At 43.0% G+C, this 19,132-nt stretch overlaps 1 protein-coding gene across 8 annotated transcripts in view; it reads right to left on the bottom strand.

Moving 5' to 3' along the window:
- LOC146204005 (TOX high mobility group box family member 3-like) overlaps positions 1-19,132 on the bottom strand; it is a 615,155-nt gene that overhangs the window by 550,542 nt on the left and 45,481 nt on the right. For 6 of the 8 annotated variants that reach the window (XR_014703941.1, XM_084589036.1, XM_084589041.1 and 3 more), the window contains exons 1-2: positions 14,235-14,476; positions 8,160-8,259 (exon numbers count right to left, since the gene is read on the bottom strand). The gene's annotated coding sequence lies outside the window, so the exon portion shown is untranslated. Of the gene's footprint in view, positions 1-8,159; positions 8,260-12,008; positions 12,066-14,234; positions 14,477-19,132 lie in introns of those variants that run through there. The other 2 variants (XM_084589037.1, XM_084589039.1) reach the window with 2 other exon arrangements.

Genomic DNA, 19,132 nt, shown 5'->3' with positions numbered 1-19,132 from the left:
GCAACAGGTTGCTCAGATGGACTAAAGAATAAGCAACACTTCCAACGGAAAAGATAGACATCCCAGCATGAGCCATGTGGATGGGGTCTGCACTGGTAAGAGCAGCATTTTTAGGCAGGGACAGCTATTCACAGGCATGCCTACAACCATTTCGGGACCCTCGGAGAAACCGCTTTGACTGTGATGTTAAGGGGGCCAGTCGTCAACTCTTTCCTGTGCTACAAGGAAAGTCCAATATGGCAGCGTCATTCACCCCTGTTTAAATCGTATATAGGGGATGGAGAGGAAGAAAACAAAAAACCCGGGAAGGAGGTCACAGTCAATGATGGGAGGCAGTAGGAACCAGAAGCTTGGAAGGAGAGAACACACAGATGGTGACTCAAACATGAGCAGGTGCAATGGAGTTATAATGGAGCAGGTAAAGGGTAAGTGGTAGGTACTGGCTCGGACTTTCCCACGGAGGAGAATGAATGCAGTGCTGAGGGAGATGAAAAGCAAACTGTCAAAGTATGTCGCAGGGTGGAATCTGGTGATGGTAGCCGTGAGACTAAGTGATCTCCTCAATCTTGACACCAGACAATTGGCGGAGAGATTAACTCAGAGTGTTGGCGATACAAGGGCAATAGCACAGCAAGTGCAGATGACGGTGTCCACAGTACCAACGTGCTAGGACAGAACGGAGACGTTGACAATGATATGGTGATAGTTAACTGGGAGAAAAGGAAGTTAAGCCTGGTAAAAGGCTTTGAAGTAGAAGAAATCAACAATGAAGTGCACGGAGCATGTGTTTACAGAGGACTTGATTGAGATGGCATATATCTTAATGGAAGGGCGGGAGAAAAGATCAGTTGATACCTGGCATGCCAGGCAGTGGCATTTTCGGGACCCGTGCGGGATCAAGAGGTAGGGTAACGTGAAAGCTAAGAAGAAAATGTAATAATGGACGGTGAGACCAACAAAATGGACCCTAGGGGCTCGAGGATGAAAACTACAAAAAGTTAACACTAACACGTGAGATGCGTTATGTAAACCTGCATCGTTCAAGGCGAGAACCTTTCCCGCCTGAGCCCTTGTTGACGATGGCAACCTTCCCAGCTCTAGTACACTAAATCGAAACATGGGTAACAAGTGGCATCACAGATAATAAAATTTCAGATGACTTGCTGAATTTTAACGTTAACTGCAATGACTGTCAAAGCACTCACGAAGGACTCGTTAACGTCATTAACAACCAAATAAGCTCCTCTGTTGACATAAATTCAGATCTACAAATACTACGCTTAAAATGCACCAACCCACTGCCAATCGTTCTGCTTGGCACCCGCTCCAGTGCCCTCGAAAGTAACCAAAGAATTGCTGACTGCACCCCACTGCACATTTTCTTTCCTTTGGCAATTTATCTACCAGACTATTGACTGGAACAACAAAGGGCATCTAACTACCAGTAACTCTGAAGCAACAGAGTTTTGAGATGCGTGTTTCCATTTTAACATGAGGCAATTCGTGCTCAAAATGACTCGTGTTACAGATCTTCAAGCCTTCTGTATTTAGTACTAACCAACAAGCTTGAAAGTTATCATCGATCACTTACTTGTGTAAAATCGGTAATCATGCAACGTCTAATTTTCCCCCCACATCCAGCCAAACATTAAAATAAAAAACAATCCGCATGTATGACACAGAAAATTACTAAGCAATCAAAAGAAACTGGAAGCTTTTCCGCAATCTTTTCAATCTATATATCACAGCCGTTCTCTCTGATATGTGTTCAGTTCTCAAAAACAACATGCAGGGATAAACAATTAAATATTTTTTCTATGGCAGTTCCCATACCAACCGCTCAAAAGCAGATTGGATGGAAAAACAGCGCTAAAGACGAACACCACAGCAAAGTAACACAAGGGACACAAAAGCAGAGTTTTCAAGTAATCTTAAAGGATCCGAAAGGAGCAAGAAAAATGTCAATACAGTGCAGCGAAATGAGACAAGTGCATGTGCATCGGATGGATAATATGTAGCTGAGGAGAGGGGTTATGCTGCAATCTGTACTGCAAAAGGCACTTTTTCAAGGTGATTTTCTGAATTTCCTGACCAATGAGCCTATGCAATTGCAGGAAAGTATAAAACTGCGAGCACAAAAAAAAACTAAAGGATACTGGCCTCAGTATATTGGAATACATTTCGGAAAACGTTAGAAAGAAAAGGAAAATTCTCTGGGATTACGTGAAACCATTTGTGGCGAATCTGACCGCCCCGTGATTAGCTATTGTTAAGAGGCACACTCCGTTGTAGCCGCAACAATTCGCCGTCAAGGACACACTCGCAAGACAACCAGAGCCTAGCTTCAGCGTCGTCGTTCTTCACTAGTCCAGCACTTCGTCATCGTCTCCGTGACTGCGTACCGTAACAATACCCCCCCCCCCCCCCCCCCCCTACGAAAGAAGCACAGTCCTGGTGCATAGACTACATATGTGAGCGCGAAATATAAGGTTTGAGATGGGCGACATGCACGACTTCTGGATACAGGCGTAATCTCGTACGTAACATCGGTAAATGCCGCAAGACGCGGTAAGGGCCCACGTAGCGAGGCAGAAGTTTCTCGCACATGTCTACACGTCGGGCTGGTAGCCAGAGGAGTACCAAGGAGCCAGGAGGTGCCGGAGATTGTAACGGTGCTTTTGAGAACGCTGAGACACACCAAGCCGGTCTCGAGCAATATGACGGGCGGCATCAACGCGGGCGATGTCATCAGAAGCGTAACTGCAAGATGAATCATCAAGAGGCAGTAAGGTGTCGAAGGGAGGTAGAGGGTCACGGCCGAAGAGTAGATAAAAGGGAGAGTATCTGGCGGTATCATGCCGTGAGGAGTTATAGGCGAATGTTATGAAGGATAAAAAGACGTCCCAGTCACGGTGATAATGTCGGTCAGTGTACGATTAAGGCGCTCAGTAAGACCGTTCGTTTCTGGATGGTAGGCCGTTGTGAAGTTGTGGCGCAAAGCGCATGAGCGGAGAAGGTCATGAACAACTTTAGAAAGGAAGCAGCGACCGCGATCGGTGAGCAGTTGAGGAGGAGCGCCATGAAGCAAGATGACGTCATGCAAAAGAAAGTCTGCAACGTCGGAGGCACAACTGGTGGGGATAGCTCTGGTGATGGCATACCGGGTGGCGTAATCAGTCGCTACGGCAATCCATTTGTTCTCTGAAGTCGATGTGGGAAATGGCCCAAGCAGGTCGAAACCAACTCGAGAAAAGGGCTCAGTCGGAACTGCGAGTGGTTGCAGGGGCCCACTAGAGTGAGGGGACGGTGTCTTCCTGCGCTGGCACAGCTCACAGGCAGCAAAGTAGCGACGGACAGAGCGATAAAGGCCAGGCCAGTAGAATCGCCATCGAACATTGTCGTATGTGCGGGACACTCCTAGGTGCCCTGTTGTAGGAGCATCATGAAGGTGCGCAAGAACAGCAGAGCGTAGATGTGTCGGGACAACAAGCAAAAGATCTACACCATCTGGGCGCATATTGCGTCGGTATAATGTGTCATTAAGCAGTACAAACATACTGATGCACGTATCGGAGCTGTCGTTGCGCAGGTAATCAATAATGGGGCGCAGAGAAGAATCACAACTCTGTTCGATGCCTATGTGGAGAAAGCCTGAGATAGACAAAACGCAGTCGTCAGCAGTATTGTCAGAAAGTTCAGGAGGCTCAACGGGGTGACAGGACAAGCAGGGGGCGTCTTGATGTAGGCGGCTTGACCTGTACGCAACAGTAAACGTGTATTCTTGTAATCGCAAGGCCCAGCGACCTAAGTGGCCGGTAGGGTCCTTAAGTGAGGACAGCCAACACAAGGCATGATGGTCCATCACTACGCTGAAAGGCTGCCCAAAAAAATAAAGGCGGAATTAGGTCAACGCCCAAACAAGTGCGAGGCATTCGCGCTGCGTAATGGAATGGAATACTGTACTTGACGTGCCCATGTGGTATCATTTTCATCGTGCGTGGGGTTTACAAGTGTGGAGCAGCAGGGGAATTTTAAGTTCTCGGAAGAACTTCAAGTTTTGGCAAGCCCTTTCCTAGTGAAAAAGCTGGTGTTAAATTTATAGAAGATTGAGGACATTGGTTTACCACACATAAAAAACCTGCACAAAATTGGGCGGAGCTGTCATACAGATCACACATCCGAATGTGTTAACCACAGTGACACACGCAGCACTGAAATGATCTGCATTATAATTGTGCAGTGCAACTATGCATTTCGGGCATTTTTCTCAAGCACTGTAACTGTCATCGCCATTAAAACGATTGCCCCTTAAGCTTTGCTGAATTTTTTGGCTGGCTATTACGCGATGTCACTGATGTCCCATATCTGTAATAAGCATCGGATTTTGCAAAGGTATCTGAGAGTATTCTAATTTCTCAATGTCTGCTGTTCTGTCATCACTCAGTTCTTTCTACACAGAGCTATCTGACGCACCAGTTTGTGGCATACTGCATACTTTAGCTTCACTTGCACCCTGAGGAGCAGCAGTGCTGAGAAATTTCAGGTTCAAAGTGCAAACACTCAAGGAAGTGTTGAATGAAAGGCTGCACAGTTCATTTATATTAAGAAATACAACAGTGAAAGAACTGGAAAAACTATGCAAAACAAAAACCGGCTCTATGTTCTTTCTTTTGTTTCTACCACAATGCATGCTTCAACCCATGCTGCTACTTAAAAACACCCGCATGTAGCAGTCTTTACTCGCTAGTTACGGCAGAGGACTGGTAATGTCAGCGGCCACCGCCCTAGCTTTGCTTGATGTTGACACTGCTGCCTCGTTGGTACACAGACATTCTTGATATCCTGCTAGTAAAGTTCCCACAGTTTTAAAAAACATTACACGCTCTTTGGGGCCAATGTCACTAATGAGCAGGCAGGCGTTTGCGTGAGAACACCACTGTCAAGCTTGGGAAAGAGAACTATGGCTGGTGAAAATGAAGCAATGGCTCCAGCCAGTGGTAGCTTTAATTTCGGCTGCCGCTAGAGTACACTGTTGGCCGTGAGCCGGTAATCATGATGACAGCCTTTACATCATGGTTCATGTGACATCATAAAGGGAAAACAGTTTGCATCACCAGTGACAGGAAAAAATCCTCTTCAAACTTGACTCAAAATATGTCAAATAAATGCATCCTTTGCTGCTGGACAGGGGGCAATAGAGTCAAGAAATGCTGTACTATCAAATTTTGCTAATATATAAATTGTGACAGAGCTGTCATCAGTGTCCCTTAGACATGGTGCGAACCAGCAATATGGGTGACAGTTGACGCATGTGCCGAATACATGAGTCCCAGCCTTTGTGGTATGCAACAGACTTTTATATTTCTCCGTCTAAGGCCTTAGAAAACATGGTAATGATTCTTACTTAAATTCATTACGATATTTTTTAAATGATAGAGCCAACCATCACTGACAAGAAGAATAAAAAATGATTGCTTCCTTTGGATTCATGCAGTCCTTGCATCTGAATGCAAGGAGTCTCAGATCCATTTTAAATACTGGTGGCGAGTCTCAGACCACACCCCTCCCTTCGAGGCCACCGTGATTTTAAGCCTTGAAAGTCTCTCATTGTCACTATGTTGCTTCAAGATAGAGAACCATATGTGTATAATTACACGTATTGCTAAAAATAGCTAAGCTTGAGATAAAATGTCAAAAGGAAAAGCCACAGCTGAAGGGTATCCATAGAATGCCAAATCTTTCTGGTCTGAGCTGACATATGTAAAAGATGTACATCAGATTAGGGAGGCGACACGCCATAGAAACTACATAAGGCTAAGCAAAATATAGACTCTGTCTGGGACCTGTAACATCTGCATTTCTTGGGATAAAATTAGAATGACACTAGACAAATACAAGAAAAAATCCCACGTAAAGGTACTACTAAAAGCTGATTTTCTTCCAAAAATGACATAGATAAGAATATAAAGCGTTGCACATGCATCAAGTGGGACATGAAAACAAAAAAAACTCTTATTTCCTTGCTGAAAGCTTTCACTAAGAAGTCATTAAGAACTCTTGTTTCCACCACCCATTAATACATGTGTGGCACTTAAAGTCTTGTGACATTTTGCAAACTAAAATCAGTTACTGGTAGTACATTTTCCAGTGCCCTTCTTTATATTTTTCTTGTAAACCACTTCATCACAAAATATGAACTTATTGGGACAGTCTATTGCTGGAAACCAATATAAAAATACTGGCATATTCTGGCAGATCTTGCCGCTTGGTTGCAGTATTGGGGGATGAACTCGTAGTTTAACCAGGAATTTATATTTTATATTTGTCAAGAAAGTCAGGTTTTAGTAGATGGTGGCACCATACTATGTCCTTTCATTGCTACTAAATATCTATTTTGGAGAATCTGAAGTAAATATCCTACATTACATCACTATGCCACAGCGTCATATATACAGGTATTGGTGTTCATATTGACATAAGGCAACCTACTTTTTTTTCTCTTTCAGTAAGTTCTAGCGACTTGTATTCTTTAATCTTGCTTGGTTCACTTTTAAAATCATGCAAACAGAGATACCACAATACTTGAAGCGGTGCTGGCATCAGCAGCACTGCTACAGGTAGAAACGGTTGTTGGTATCTGGAGTGGATGTCAATGGGGTTACTCAATTTATTTATATTTCATTTTGTAATTAAGGTTATTTCAGTACTCTCAATTATAGTTCTAACAAAGTCTGTGCATCTTAATTAATGACATGTTCTGCAAGCAACTTAGGCAGCGCGGCACTTGTGTTCACAGAGCTGCATAGAGTTACTATATAGTTAAAACTGTATGTTGTGTCCATGATGTCAGGGTTTGCAGATGCTTACACTAAGAAAACAAGACTACCGTATAAAAAAATAGAGTTTTAAGTGACTTCGCTGTGTTTCGCAGCTGGGTATTTGTTAATTTTGGGATTGAGTTTGTGAATAAAGCAAGAAAAAAATTGTTTCAAACATTAGTTGACTGTTCCTCCAACATAACATGTGCGAACACTTGATTTTTTCTTCTAGTTGCAGCTCTGAAATAAACATTCTTATGCTTCAGGCTGATATATATAACCTGGCATGTTTGTAGCTTGTAGTCAAGCTAGATATACTTTCTAACTACAGCGCTTGATATGATGCCCAGTTACCTTCTCCATACCGAAAAAGTCTTCTCTCAAGAACTTAAGTCAGTTGTTTGTCCTTGCTAACAGTAGTTTTCTTGTAGCTATTAAATGCATCTTGGTTTTAATGTCCCAAAGCAACTTAGGCTAAGAGGGATGGCATAGTTTAAGGCTCCATTGAAGTTGAAGACTAGCTTGGGTTCTTTAACATGCATTGACATTTTCATTGCCATCGAAACATGGCTACCACAGCTGGTATCAAACTCCAGCTCAGTAGTCGAGTGCCTTAACCACTGCCACCGTAGGGGCGGCTATAAAAATATTATTACCATAAACAAAAACACAAATAATCTATATGTGTATTGCATAGCCTGAGCCGCTTTGGGACGTTAAAACCCCATAAACCATAAACCAAACAAATAATCTATATGAGCAAGAATGACACCTTTTTTATTACCATGTTGATTTATCTGGGAAATTGATGAAATTCATTCTCTGCTTTCAAGATTTACATACAGTGAACAGAAGGAAAACAGTTACCCATAGATGCTACAGTATAGACTCTAAAAAGCAACATGTCAATTGCATTAATGTCTCGTTTTACACACTGGCCCTCAAATTTATAGTGACAACACGTGCAGGTGTGCATGCTTCTCCAATGCTTCAAACATTATTGAATTATCCAATTGATTTAGCCTTTTCACACTTTAGTTTTCTTTCTATGTGTGCAATTATGAGATTCATTGCATGTTCTTTACAACAATGAATACATTTTCATATAACTAGCACTAGCAAGCATTCATGTATATTGAAAAATAAACGACTAAATAACTTACAAAAGCAAAGAAAAACATCTGACACAAAATACAAAGAATTAAGTAGCAACAGTGTTTAATTCAAACATTTCCATTATTTCTGCGTTCTGCACCTCACCTCTCATGCTACACCCTTGTTTTATTGCACAGTGCTACCGTAATAATAAAAGACAAAAAATTGAATCCACAAAGTTCTTACTGGACAGCTGTAAAAGTAGTGCTGTAGCAGATTGGTCTCGGATGCTTTGCAGCAACAGCTGGAGCCAAACAGAACACGTGCCGTTGACCGACCACACCTTCTGCAGAAAAAATATGGAATTGTTATGCAGTATAGAAATGGTACAAATGGTACAGTATGCAAACGGCTAAAATGCAAGCTTGTTCATGCACTCACACTTTGTACATTAATATCAACAAGCAGAAAATCGCTTATTTGTACAAGAGTTGACAAAAAGCACATGAAACAATTAGTCACGTGACAGTCAATAATCACTATGGGGAAAAATGCTTGTATATAGGTATTAAGTGCTCACTAAAGATCCTTTCTATTCAAAATAAATGTTTTGAGTCCTTCTCTATAGTGTCAGGTGTAACTTTTGCACATGAATATCCACTACTACTCCATATTTTAAATAATGACTGGCACTGCCCCAGCAACAAGAGCAATAATGCTTTTGATAAAATGATTAAAAACTGCAACAGACACTGGAGTGAGGCAGGCAATGACACAAGGAGGTCCTATTACTTGCCTTTGTCCCATGTCTGTTGTAATTTTTGAGTTGATACACCCCACCTACAACTTTACCCTTCTGAATTAAATGCCTCAATACTAAAGGAACACTCATTATGTGGCCGCAATGTACAACACCGGTACGACATGTGTACATTTGGGCGCATCTTTTGTTGGTAATACATGAAAAATTTTGGGTACAAGTTCTTAGATTTCCAACCATTTTCACTGGCTTGTCAGCACGTGAGAACAGTAGACTTATGGAACCTGCTGTGTCACACCTATAGCTTTCCCTTTACCGCTGAAAAAAGCCTCAGAGTACAGCAGCTGCCAACATTTGCAACATACTCAGGTTTACATGTCAACCACGATATACATAAATGATGTGAAGCTGGAATACTGTATAGGCCACACCAACATATAAATATGAGTTAAGTAACCTACCATAGTAAAGGCCATTGTTTCCTAACGTTCTCAATGAAATTGTACAATATGATATGCACAATGCTGCTTCAAAATAAGAATTATTCTCCTAGCTTATAAATATCCATTTTACAAAATATGAAATTATCAAATTCAACCAAGAAAATAAAGCAGATATCATTAAAAGTACCTCATGATAAGAAGCGTCTGTAACCAATGTATATATATATACTTTTTTTTTAACAAGCTTTTTTTACTTCTGCTTCAGTGCCAAGGCAAAGGGTACGAGCTCATTACTGTCCTGGTGGGATGTCCAAGCTTGTGAATGCCACGTTATAACCACTTGCTAGTAAAATGATGAAATCAGAATGAGCATATCAACATGCCTTATATCTGCTGTGTTAAGAAAGTAGGCATGCTCTGACATCACACTGGCCCAGTTGCATCATGTAAAACAGTAATGTGAGCATTAGCTTCTTATTTTGCATGTGAAAATTGTTCTTTGCCAACCTTTATATTGCATTATACATTTGAGTACCTTGGAAAAACCTGCTAAACTTGACTAACCCTTAGGCAATAACAAAAGCTTTTATTGCCTTCTCTAATAATTATGATTTCTATTTTATTTCCCATAATTCTTTAAGCAATGTGCAAAAAAAAAAGAACATATTTGTTAAAGTGCATATCCCTAGTGTCAAACCCTCCAGTGTACAATATTGTAAGATTTCAATGAAGGCACTAAGCTTGAGAACCAAGGAAAATTATTTTACCTCAGCATACAACAAGCTCTACACAGAAGAAAAACTTGACTACAACTACTTCCCATACCATTAGGCAAAATAAAAGCAACTCAGAATTTACTATAAGCTTATCACTTAGTCTATGATAGCAAAAAGTGCATGACTATCAATATGTTTATCATGATAGTTATTCATGGGAAGCCTGATATCTGGATTATCAAAATAAAGCAAAAAGTGCTGTTACATGAAGTATATTATACACCAGCATATCAGATTTTATTCTGAAAAGTAATTCTCACACATAATGCGACTTTTCTGCACTATAATTATGAGCAATAAGGCTAGTAAGTAATGAAACAAAAAAATGTGGCAAGGGTCATTCCTGTTCTGGGTGCAATAGATTAGGCCAGACACTACAATCTTTGCCATCATATCTTTAGCACCATGAAACTTGTTCAGCCAGGGACATCATAAACTATACTTGTAGTATTTTTGCAGAGTAGTCTTCTCTTGCTGCTTCTGCTGAACACTTGAGCATCTTCTGCTATTTCTATGTGGTAGCAGTGCACATGGAATAAAGCTGTGTATGCTACTGGAAGATCCTCATTTGCCTTGACACCAATAAGTTGAAGATTTTACAGAAGTCAGTAAGACCCATGCAGTACATGTACTGAAACATGCAGATATTTCCAAAACTTACAAAGAGCTACACTACAGAATTATATGTAGGTTGTACAGTTGTGTGCAAAAGTAGAAAGACCACGCAAACTGACAGAAATGAAAGCCAGAGCTATTTGACGTTGCATCAGTTCTTGAAATATGCATAGGATGCCCCCCTCCCTACACATACTGATATGCCTGCTTCATCATCTTAGCACTTCCTTCCTTCAGACACGCCTTTTAACAGAGAAAAACAGTAAAACTGTAACCAAACAGTTCTCATGGCCTCTTTACTTTTGCGCACGACTGTACATATCCCAGTATTCACTGTATACACTAGACATAACGAAAAGCAAGTGAAGAAAGAGGGAGTAAAAATTAGCAACCAACAAGCAATGATAAAGCCAATAACCAGTAGAAAAATGTTACATAAAATTGGAACAAAGCACAGCAACCTAAAAGTAGTGTTCTGAACCAAATTCTCAACATTTTAAACGAGTTTTGAACGAATGGTGAATTCTAATCACAGAACCGGAGCAGCCTGCACACTCCGCGACAGAGCGCCTGAATCCGGAGGAAAGCATGCGTTCCGACTTGTCGCTTCGAACACTCGTGCTCCAGCCGGAGCAAGTAGGGGACACTCGCGAACTGATGGAGGAAAAACCCGCCATTCCTTGCGCTTGTCCACCGTGCACTTGTCTGGGCTTTATGTACAGACCGTATCGTCTGTTTTCAAACCTGTAACGTATTGCTCCCGCTGGTTCTTCAGATGTTGACATCGACAGTCTACGCGATCATTTCATTTATGGTCGCACAGTCAAATGCGGGCGCACACGGTAAAGGTTTTCTGGCACTTTTTCGAGTAAAACAGTCGCGATGCACCGTATCCAGCCACCCAAAGCATAGCATAATTGAATGGATTGAAGTTCACGAAATTGAAGCGCATAAAGACAATTTGAAGTCGCCCTTTGAGATGAGGCTGCTCTCCAACCCACTGTCCCCAAGAGAGCGCACTAGTTCGCGACGGGAATTAGTATCAAAAGTGGCGGCAAGTACTGATCGTCTGCTAAAAAGCACAGAGGGCAGAGCCTGCGCAACCGAGACGACAAGCGGGTGGAAATGGAGAGTGCCGCTGAAGGAACACGTCATGCAGATTTTCGGCCAGTTCCACCGATTTCGGCGGAGCACTCATGACTGCTCCACGAAGCAACCTTGGCTCGGCGATTGCTCCCTACCTGTGTTTGGAATACAATTGCTCCGAAAAGAGCAGAAAATGTTGCTCTGGAAGTGCTCCAGCCCCATGATTGGAATTCACCATAAGAGAAGCAGTTTCGTTCTCCCCCTCCCCGAATCATTTTCTACATACCATTCTTCACAAACTGTGCTTCTTAAACATGAACCTTATAGTCTTGGCTGCAGCAACATAAACGTTGCCCGTTTTACTTGAATATTATACAGGAAATGCCCCAAGTGAAGTTCACATAAGGGTGAATACCTTTTAACGAATCTTTCCAGGTTCACAGATGTTTCAGCTCATACACTTTCGGTGCACCTGTGGGACCAAAATAGCTTTTCATTTTGCTAACTTCACAAGGTTTGCTTTGTTTTAGTAAGCTGGCCCTGCCCCTAACTGCCCCAGTAGAGTTAGTAATACTTCAGCATATGAACACTTTATTCTTTCCCTTAATTGCACCTTCATACTAGCCACACTTTATTAAGGATTATTCCTTTTTTGTCTTTTTTGGCACAAGTACTAACACTGGACAAAATTGTATCAACTTCCACACCAACTATAATTTACAGGGACAATTTTACGGTCATTGCTGAAAATCATTCTGTCTCGCTGGAATATTCCAGAGTCCTACACACCTTGCCATTTACCGAAACTGTTCAAGCACCTCATTCACAAAGGTGCGCCCACTTGTTTAAAAGCAGATTACGTATAATCGCAGCCGGGCATATACGTTGAGTTCTTTTTTTTTTTTTCAGCACTGTATATTCATGAAAAAATGAAAACACGGTACAGGGCGGACACCAGCATCGAGTGCGGTAAAATCGGAACTAACAGAGTCACTTGTGTTGGATGACCACATTGAAGCTTCGTGCCCCACAGATTTTCTTCAATGAAGCATCGCCACATTTGGAATAGATAGTTTATTGGCTGCTTAAACAAACAACGAAAACTAAACTAGCATCAGCAGCTGTGCTCTGCATGCATAGCAGCATAGTGCAGCAGCGAGAAGATGCAAACTCACATGACATAGATATTCGAACAAACTTATGAAAACTCGAAGGCGCAATACATATATACAGGATGTTGCACAATTACCGGTGCATTGTAATATGCTTAGCCGAGCTAAACCATAAAATCCTCATAGCTCAAATTTCGCACAGAAATGGCATTTCGTCACATATTTTTTCATACCAAATTTGTTTGGGGTACTTGCCTGATTAAATGAGAAGTCAGATATGTTCCCATCGTATGCGGTGGCGGCGGCAAAGGAAAAGAATCCACTGCGACAGTGCCATAGAGTTAATACAACTAAGACTAGAGGGAAAGCGACGGCGGCACTACCATGTAAACCCTCTCCACTCCTTTGCTAATCGTATTTGCTGCCATGATGGTACTTCTTGCATCCTACAGCTGTGTATAGCCAGCGCTCTCTAGTTCTAGGTACAGCAGACGAAACGATACGAAACTATCGCAAGTACGCTTTTGTCCAGGGAGGCGAAGCGTGGCGAGGAGGTTGTGTGACATTCGTCTAGCGCCATGATGTTACTCCTATGAATTATTTTTGCTTTACTCGTGCAAAAAAACGCCAAAAGTTAGATCCATAAAGCATTAAGTTCATAAAAAAAGTGTTCTCGCATTTTATTTTCTTACAGCTGTAAAATTTAAGCGATATAAAGGCTGATAAAAGCGTACTTGCAGTAATTTCTTATCTTTTTGTCTGGTGTACCTGGAACTAGAGGGCGCTGGCTGTAAGCAGCTGCAGCATGTGAGGTACCATTATGGCTTCGAACATTAGCAAAAGAGTGGAGAGGGGTTACATGGGAGTATCGCTGTTGCTTTCACTCTAGCATTAATAGTATTAAATACTCTATGCTTTTGTCAGCCTTTATATCACTTAAATTTTACAACTATACAAAAATAAAGTGAAAAAGTGAAAACATGTTTTTATGAACTTTTAATGCTTTACAGATATACTTTTTAGAGTCTTCTGTGCGAGTAAAGCAAAAATAGTAGGTGTACCATCACGACGCTACATGAGCGTATCACAACCTCCTCGCCGCGCTACCCCACTGTACAGCGCTACACTACAGGCGCCAACTTGTGCTGTTTCCCCCAACTCTGCCACAGCTAAACCACAGCAGAACAGGCAATGGAGGTTGTTGCACAAGATGGCACCACAGGTGTTAGCGTTGGGGCAGCGGCTTCAACTTTGCCGCAGCCGCATGCGATTAGAGCATCTGGCATTGTCTGATTGAAGCAGGCAAGTACCCCAAACAAATCTGGTATTAAAAATATTAATGATAAAATGCCATTTCCGTGCGAAATTTGAGCTGCGCGGATTCCGCGGTTTAGCTGGGAGAAGCACTCTACAGCGCACCGGTAAATGTGCAACGCGCTATAATATATATATATTTATAACTATGCATTTGTGTGTACACACACATATACATCTTACGAACACATAAACGTACATCAGATTTCACATACACGAGCAAAGTATAACCACAACGCGTCCCTCGCAGTCTCCAATCCACTCCACGGACGACGCTGTAGACTCAGAATCACTTTTTCTCGTCGTACCACTTCACGAAGTGACGACCCAGCACGCACAACAGTCTCAGAAACACCTTAAATTATTTTCACTGCGTTAATGTACAACACATTACCAAACACCATACACACGCGCACACATGCACACAACGGCACGAGCGGCAAGAGCACAACGTGGTTATTTACGCAACGATGGCTCGGTGCAATCATCCGGCGGATTTCGTAAAAACAAAAAATCAATTTTATCAAATGTTTACTGTCAAATATTAGCCCGTTAAAATCTTAATAGTTATATTACTTATTATTTAAAATTTTATTCACGTCATATTTTTGTGATTTTATTAGTCTGATTTGCGTAGACATAGCAAGGTTCTTAATGTGTTTGACAGATGACGCTAGCTGTCCGTCGAGTATACTTGTTATTGCCATTACGGTGTCTAGATGGGTAGGTGTGCCGACCGGCGGGGGTAACGCGTGCCTTTCCTTCATGACGCCGCAGTGGCGCCACCAGCGAAAGCCCGGTTCATGACTGTTTCCTCCGGCCGTCGCCACGCATGACAGAAAGCGACTCGCTTCACTTTTTTCCAAGTGCAAATGAGTTTATTGCAAACAAGCTGTCTTACGAGAATAGGGAAGGGATGTAAACATATTACAAAGGCAGGGGAGCCGAGTTTAAGGCTGTTTTTTTTACGTACAGCGTGTTTGCTGCGTTTCCGATTTTTCAGGCAAGCAACTCCAAACACTGTTATGTCAATTCCTCGTTCTTAATTTTTTTTCCATTAAATGTTCCACGCCATCACAAGGCAACGCGAATATATATTAACACAGTGCTCAGCTGTGATTTATGCGTGTGCATGGGCGTAAGCAGACCTTGCGAATAAATAAAATAAAACGATCGAGTGCATAAGCTTGTATTGCAAAACGGTATCTTCTAGCTGAACTTTTGACAGTGCAATAAATGACATGCACACATTAGTGTTTTTGAGTCAGTGAAGTAACACACCCCAAAATCATGCCTATGCGTTCAAAGCACGCGTCTCAATTTCAGGTGTTTTCTTTTTTTCGCGCGTTTTCACGGGCCAGGTTCTTGCTTTTGACCAAGAAGTGGAGGCGCATGATAGAGTAAAACTTGACGACGCTGTTAGTGATCTCAATCTTATGCTCCTCACAACCGATCATAGGCGGAGATTTGAGCTGCAGAAAAGAGGCGAAGTCTGCGAGACTTAAGAGAACAACTAGGGCGTGATCCGCCAATTCTGAGCTGGAGCTAGATGAAAATGTTTCGAGGTCCACCAAACCGTTCACTTTCCCGTAGTGACTGACCGTCAGGTTCTCGGAAAGTTAGATGAAAATGTTTCGAGGTCCACCAAACCGTTCACTTTCCCGTAGTGACTGACCGTCAGGTTCTCGGAAAGTTTAATTTCATCCATCATAATGCCGCCATGACGTTGCTGCTCCGTCATGCATATGCATTTTTCCTTCAATGCAGCAAACACCCGTTTGTTCAAGCCGAATCCGCTTCGAAATCCGCGCAGGTACCGTTGGAGACACGTTCTGCCGGGCAGCAGCATGATCTTCTCCTTGCGCAGGTGCTCATAAAGCCGTTTGCTCCTCATCCGCATTATCAAGCATTCGAGCAGCCACTCGCGCTGGTACTTAAAACCCTTCGTGCTTTTCCGCTTTGAAGCATTTAAACAGGCCATGACTTGTGACTGTTGTCTTACTGGCAAATTTTCTATTCTTGACATGAGCGCGCAGCTTTCTAGTTTTGAGTTCTTCCTCCTCATCTCTTCCAGTTTTGTCTCAAGAGTAAACATATTTCGCTTCAGTCTCTTGAACTTTGCGGTTACAAGCTTTTTCTTCTTTTCGCGCTCCCTCGACCTCCGGTCCTTTGTTCTTTTGTACGACAGCTGATTTAGGAGCAACTTTTTTTGCATATCGGCAATGCAAACAGGAGTCTCCTTGACATTGTGGCGATGCCGACGCATTTGGAGCTGAATGTTGTGTTTCCGCGGATTCTTATATTCTTGGATTTCGCGAGGACGGTGTCAAGTTGGTCATTGCATTTTATGCCCTGACATGGAATCATGGCATCCACGTCAGCCAAAGGTCCCCAACCTGTTCACGAGTTTCCAAATCCAGCTTCTGTGTTACGGCGCCTTGCACGGACACGGTGGCTCGCAGTTTTGACGCACAGTGCTCCAGGAGTATTACTTTCACCAGAACGATGCTCTGTCCGCTTTTTCTGCAAGTCGAGAACGCAGAGGCGCCAGAATCTTCAATAGAGTGATGTGTCCAGCCGCTGTGGGATACCGTGCAGGTGGTGAATGTCAACCGCACGAGGTGACACTTCGGTTACAGACGTAGAGATACCTTCACTGGAGCTTGAAGGTACTGGATCGTCCGGCACTGTCTCAAGGTCGTGGCTGTCACTTCTGGCAGCCTTGGTTGGGCGGCAGCCTGTGGAATTCTTCGTCTTTCGTTTCGCGGTCACCTTTCTTGACAGGTAAGCAGGAGCATCGGGCAGGGCAGAAGGCACGGCATCTTTCGTCAATCGTGGGTGAGAACGTGGGAGGCTAACAACGTTGCCTTCTATCATATATTTGTAATCCCGTTCGATACACTCTTGGTCAAAATGCCGCTCACACAGAACGGAGTGTGGCTGCAACCTCTTGTCGGCACGATGAAGAGCAAGCTCCCACCTTTTGAACAGTTCGGGATCCCGCGGCGCCGAAAACAGCGAGACTTTCAGTCCTTTTCTCGATGACTTATAGCCTGATTTGCAGAAGGGTGCGAAACAAGTTGTGTCCTTTTTGGTCTTCATTCCGATCACTTCTCACAAAAAGCGCAGCGCCTGCTCCGCTACGGCGCTTGCATGTGGACGATGACAGATAGCAAATTCAGACGAGAAAACAGGTAGCTAGTGTCGTCTGTTTATTGTTTCAATGCCAGACCGCAAAAGTCTCAGTTTCAGCTACTATTCTGACTGATAACGCAAGTAATAATCAATGTTTTTAAACAAAAATGAGGTTAACAAAACGCGCGATGCGATTGCGACAAGTAGCAGACGATCCGCCGGTGAGCACCGGGCGGAGAACAGCACCGCCAGTTTCGTCGTCATGAAGCGGAGGCACGCGGAACTACGCTTTGTGCCCTGCCGGTCGGCACACCTACCCATCTAGCCACCGTATTGCCATGTTTGTGTCTCGGCCGGTTTTAACTTCGGAAGCGCTGACTTCGGGAAAGAGGATGGTCGCCGTCAGAATTCCAGGACTTTTCTTGCTGGCCCATTTATGAGGCGCTCCAGACATTAACTGATGCTTGCGTCGGGCATGTGTTCATACTGTAATTGATTGTACGTCGTTTGTACACACACCAGAACAAATGGCTGAAACAGAGAAGCCGCTCGCCTGCGATGTTTCGGGCTTTGGAATCAAATTTGTCGGACAAGTTGACGAAGCACAAAAGGCGACACAAGATGATGCTGTCATTAAACGCTACAAACATGGGTGCAGAACCGGAAAACTGCATCGAGCAAACTCCTACTCCAGCAAGATTTATAGACATGTTTGAAGAAGCAGGCCTTTTCCAAGAGCTGCAAATTCGTCACCGCTGATGCTGACCCTTTTGAGGCGCACTTCCGCGGGGCATCGCACGGAGAGATTGTCCCAAAGGAGCCAAGCAAAGTCCCTAGCACAAGTGAACCGCTCAATACACCGTGCATTCTGCCAGTCAGAGCTGATAGTCAGAGCTGATCCCATCGCACTGAGTTTGGGCCTGTCTTTTCCTCCTGCCACTAAAGCACAACCAACATATGGTAGGAGTGCTCTGGTGCTGGATGACAAGTCTGCTATCCAGGCTTCCAGTATCAGTGTGAGCTTTCCTTCCTCCATGAGTGTGAGTGTCCTCCATGGTGACAGCAGTCGACTGAAGCCACCAACAGTTGTTTCAGCTGCTCCTGGAGAAAAGGGACCCTTACGACGTGTGCTGCCTTCAGTGACGAATTGCCTTCTCTACAAAGTGTTTCACCAATTTCGCAGACAGAGTTGGTTGTCCTGGCTCGTAAGTTTGTATGAATTTAACTTCAGAATGTTCTTATAAAACATGAAGTGCAGGCTTACAGAAAAGGCATATAATGTACTAAAATATTGTGTAGCACCTATATTCTCTTTGTTTAATGTGACCTGTTCAGTGTAGGCTTTATTTATCCTCATGTCTCGTGATCTAGCCTTTCATTCTGCTATTTAAGCATATCTTTCTTGATATTATGCATATTATGCATGCAAAATTTCGGATTATGGACTTCAAAATTAGCATCCCCCCCCCCCTCCCTTTTTTTTTTTTTCTCATAATGGGCATGCAGTGTTCAGTAGCTTATTTACTTCATTGACTAAGTATTGAAATTTTGGTTGCAAAAGAACTCCAATACATGTTATATAAACAGACCTCTTTTCAGCAAAGCATTATTCGGGGTAATTGCGTGCTCATATTTAAAAAAAAACCAAAAACCCAATTCAGAAAACTATGCACGCAGACACTTTAAAAACTTGACGCCCTTTAGGTTCATTGGCATCTCTACGTCTTCATAACTTCTATCCCATTTTTTATTTCTGTGTTGCAAGGAAGTCAAGTCTTGCGGTACTATCGTGTTGCAGGCTAGATTTAGCACATTTAAGTTCAGTCTGCTCATTCAATCCACGCCAGTGCACTTATTACTACAGCTCAAGGACTGTGGCTTTCTGCTGCTGAATGCAAGGTTGCGAGCTCAGTATTTTGTTGCAAGATTTGCGCACATACCGAGGTTCACATGTGCTGAGAAAACATCAGGTGGTCAG

This window comes from Amblyomma maculatum, chromosome 1 (genome assembly GCF_055883805.1).
Source record: "Amblyomma maculatum isolate TAMU_Amacu chromosome 1, ASM5588380v1, whole genome shotgun sequence".
Lineage (NCBI taxonomy): Eukaryota > Metazoa > Arthropoda > Arachnida > Ixodida > Ixodidae > Amblyomma > Amblyomma maculatum.
Note: the sequence above shows the minus strand (reverse complement) of the source record. Positions and strands in the feature narration are given on the sequence as shown.